Consider the following 4,943-nt stretch of genomic DNA (forward strand, 5'->3'; position numbering starts at 1 on the left):
GCATTGCATACAATAAAGCGACAACCATATGGCTCCTGCCAGTTGCCGATAACTCGGTTACAAAACATGATCATCTCATACAATAAAATTAAGCATCATGTCTTGACCATATCACATCACAACATGCCCTGCAAAAACAAGTTAGACGTCCTCTACTTTGTTTGTTGCAAGTTTTACGTAGCTGCTATGGGCTTAAGCAAGAACCAATCTTACCTATGCATCAAAACCACAACGATAGTTTGTCAAGTTGGTGTTGTTTTAACCTTCGCAAGGACCGGGCGTAGCCAAACTCGGTTCAACTAAAGTTGGAGAAACTGACACCCGCCAGCCACCTGTGTGCAAAGCACGGCGGTAAAACCAGTCTCGCGTAAGCGTACGCGTAATGTCGGTCCGGGCCGCTTCATCCAACAATACCGCCGAACCAAAGTATGACATGCTGGTAAGCAGTATGACTTATATTGCCCACAACTCACCTGTGTTCTACTCGTGCATATAACATCAACTCATAAAACCTAGGCTCTGATACCACTGTTGGGGAACGTAGTAATTTCAAAAAAATTCCTACGCACACGCAAGATCATGGTGATGCATAGCAACAAGAGGGGAGAGTGTTGTCTACGTACCCTCGTAGACCGACAGCGGAAGCGCTATGACAACGCGGTTGATGTAGTCGTACGTCTTCACGGCCCGACTGATCAAGTACCGAAACTATGGCACCTCTGAGTTCTAGCACACGTTCAGCTTGATGACGATCCCCGGACTCCGATCCAGCAAAGTGTCGGGGAACAGTTCCGTCAGCACGACGGCGTGGTGACGATCTTGATGTTCTACCGTCGCAGGGCTTCGCCTAAGCACCACTACAATATTATCGAGGATTATGGTGGAGGGGGGCACCGCACACGGCTAAGAGAGCGATCACGAAGATCAACTTGTGTGTCTAGAGGTGCCCCCTTGCCCCTGTATATAAAGGAGCAAGGGGGAGGGGCGGCCGGCCAGAAGGAGGCGCACCAGGGAGGAGTCCTACTCCTACCGGGAGTAGGACTCCCTCCTTTTCCTTTTCCAAGTAGGAGAGGGGGAAGGAAGGAAGAAAGGAGAGGAAGGAAAGGGGGGCGCCCCCCCCCCCTCCTTGTCCAATTCGAACTAGAGGGTGAGGGGGCGCGCGGCCTGCCCTGGCCGCCCCTCCTCTTCTCCACTTTGGGCCCATGAGGCCCATTAACCCCCGGGGGGTTCCGGTAACCCCCCGGTACTCCGGTTTTATCCGAAACTTCTCCGGAACACTTCCGGTGTCCGAATATAGCCGTCCAATATATCGGTCTTTATTTCTCGACCATTTCAAGACTCCTCGTCATGTCTGTGATCAAATCCGGGACTCCGAACAACATTTGGTTCATCAAAATATATAAACTCATAATGAAACTGTCATCGTAACTTTAAGCGTGCGGACCCTACGGGTTCGAGAACAATGTAGACATGACCGAGACACGTCTCCGGTCAATAACCAATAGCGGAACCTGGATGCTCATATTGGCTCCTACATATTCTACGAAGATCTTTATCGGTCAGACCGCATAACAACATACGTTGTTCCCTTTGTCATCGGTATGTTACTTGCCCGAGATTCGATCGTCGGTATCTTAATACCTAGTTCAATCTCGTTACCGGCAAGTCTCTTTACTCGTTTCATAATACATCATCTCGCAACTAACTCATTAGTTGCAATGCTTGCAAGGCTTATGTGATGTGCATTACCGAGAGGGCCCAGAGATACCTCTCCGACAATCGGAGCGACAAATCCTAATCTCGAAATACGCCAACCCAACATGTACCTTTGGAGACGTGGTTTGGTAGGGACGGCCGGGGGCTGCGCAGTGAGGAGGCGGCTGGAGAATAGCGGCGGCGCCGGCGGCGAGGCGGGGCGGGAGAGAAAGGGTGGAAGCGTTGGGAGCGAAGGGACTGCTAGTGTCCCCGACAGGCGGGCCACGGGAGGGACAAGGGCGTGCGTCCAGGCCGTCCGCGCGCGTCCATTTCACCCCAAACCGAGCGCAAGTTTGGTCCGGGGATGGGTCGAAAACGGACGGAATCCGGACATTTGTCCGTTTGAGGCCGTGCGCTGGAATTTTTTGAGCTAAATGACCCTGAAATTGAAAAGCACTTCAAATGAACTCTGAAAAGGTTGAAAGTTGGCATGGTATCATCATTTCACCCACATAGCATGTGCTAAAAAGTTGAGAGGGTTACGGCAAAAACTGGATGCACTTCGTGTACAAAATGGACAATCTCTTTCGAAGTATCAGGGTTTCGGATGAAAACTCATCTGTTACAAAGGGATTTCATTTTTTGAACTATTTTGAACTCCAGACTTTTTGTGTGTTTAAACTGCATCATTCAAAGTCACATCATCAATTTTTAAGCCTTTCTAACTGTATTTGGTATTTTTCATGCATTTAGTTAATTTTTTGAGCTAAATGACCCTGAAATTGAAAAGCACTTCAAATGAACTCTGAAAAGGTTGAAAGTTGGCATGGTATCATCATTTCACCCACATAGCACGTGCTAAAAAGTTTAGAGGGTTACAGCAAAAACTGGATGCACACCGTGTACAAAATGGACAATCTCTTTCGAAGTATCAGGGTTTCGGAGCAAAACTCATCTGTTACAAAAGAGATTTCATTTTTATGAACTAATTTGAACTCCAGACTTTTTGTGTGTTCAAAATGCACCATTCAAAGACACATAATCAATTTTCAACCCTTTCTGACTTCATTTGGTATTTTTCATGCATCTAGTTCATTTTTTGAGTTAAATGACCCTGAAATTGAAAACCACTTCAAATGAACTCTGAAAAAGTTGAAAGTTGGCATGGTATCATCATTTCACCCACATAGCATGTGCTAAAAAGTTGAGAGGGTTATGACAAAAACTGGATGCACTTTGTGTATAAAATTGGATGCATTTCGTGTACAAAATGGACAATCTGCTACAAAAGGCATTTCATTTCTTCACATGTAACTGCAGTGATATTCTAGATCAGAGGCATCGTCATAATAGTTGTGGAGAGAAAGTCTTCACTTTTTCTTTGCTTGTGTACTTTGCTTATTGCGGCGTGACCATGGGTAATCTTCATCGTTTAACAAGATGCTTGGGTTAGCCTTGACTTTGGAGGGAAGAATTTCATGAAACTTTTCATAATCTTCGGACATGTCTGTCTTGCCCTCCACTCCCACGATGTCTCTTTCTCCTAAAAGAACTATGTGGCATTTTGTCTCATTATATGATGTATTCACGATGTCTCAGATTTTTCCTCGAAGAGATGCTCATATTTGCTGGAATGGGCGAGCGAGATGCTGCAATGGTGAGGGATGTGAGCGACGAGCTGCGACTAACGGACATGAGTGGCGGCGAGCCGGCCGGTGAGCTGCAGCCGTCTCCACTGGAGCTCCAACCGTCACGCCTAGAGCTGCAACCCACATGTTGCATGGGTGGCGAACGACAATGAGGACGGCCATTGAGGGCGGGAACTACGAGGACGGCTGGCGGGGGAGGCAAACGGCGAACGGTGACAAGGACGTTTGGTGGGGGCTGCCTTTCACAAACTTAGGGCTGCCCATGGGGACAACTCGCCCCACGGTGACTGATCTGATGCCCATGGTCACGGCAGTGCAGAGAAAAATTCCAGCAGCGGTCTCCTTGCTTGACTACGGCTCCAAGTTGACATTGCTAAACTCCGTTGTGACTTTGCTAGCGATCTACGCAATGTGCTCGATCAAGCTAAACCCCAAGATCATTGAACATCTTGATAAACTACGTAGATCTTGCCTGTGGCTAAAGAAAACTGATGATGGCACTAAGGGTAACTCTCTGGCAGCGTGGGACCTGCTATGCAGACCGAAAAATAGAGGAGGGCTGGGGATAATAAACCTCAAAATTCAGAACCAGGGACTCCTATTGAAACAGCTCCACAAATTTTACAATAAACAGGATGTCCTCTGGGTTGAGCTGGTTTGGCGTTCGTACTACAATGGTCAAACCCCACATGCGACTGACCTTTGTGGCTCGTTTTGGTGGAGAGACCTCATGCAATTGTTTGATGTCTACAAGGGGGTTACGAGAGCATCTGTGGTGGCAGGAGACACGGTACTCTTCTGGAAAGATGAGTGGAAGGATACATTGTTCCAAGAAACATTCCCGCGGGCCTTTTCTTTTGCCAAGGAACTAGACATATCGGTTAGATCTTTGCTGTCCTCTGAGAGATTGGGTGATGTATTCCACCTACCCCTCTCGGTTGAAGCTCGCCTGGAAGTGCTTGAATTGCAACAGGTCACATCTGATGTTGCACTGGCTGAAGGAGTGGATACCTGGAAATGTGTTTGGGGTGGAGATGGTTTTCAAGCAACCAAATTCTATGAACATTGCTTTAGAAACATGCAGGTGGACGAGGCCTTCTGTTGGGTATGGTAAACAATATGCACAATGCAATGGAAGATGTTTGCCTGGCTACTACTGGCTGATCAACTAAATACCAGAAACATGCTGAGAAGGAGGCACTACAAAATCCAAAACGATGACTATACATGTCTGCTGTGTCAGAATCCCCCGGAAGAAGACGTTGCCCATCTCTTCTTCAACTGCCCCTTCGGTCAGAGATGCTGGGATGCCATAGGGATCCAGTGGCCAGTTAGCGACTAAAGGCTCACGTTGTTGCATGCTGGCAAAAACTCTTGGAATAGGCCCATGTTCGTGGAGGTTTTCACGGTGGCCGCATGGGGTATTTGGAAGGAAAGGAACGACAAACATTTCAGAGGGATCTAGCCAAACTTTGGGTCTTGGAAGGCCAGGTTCAAGAATGACTTTGCTATGCTAGTCCACAGGGCTAAACAGGAGTTTGCCCCCATACATCTTATCTCTAGTTGCTGCTTTGTAAGAGTTGTACTTTTGTAACCTCC

This window comes from Triticum dicoccoides, chromosome 1A (genome assembly GCF_002162155.2).
Source record: "Triticum dicoccoides isolate Atlit2015 ecotype Zavitan chromosome 1A, WEW_v2.0, whole genome shotgun sequence".
NCBI classification, from domain to species: Eukaryota; Viridiplantae; Streptophyta; class Magnoliopsida; order Poales; family Poaceae; genus Triticum; species Triticum dicoccoides.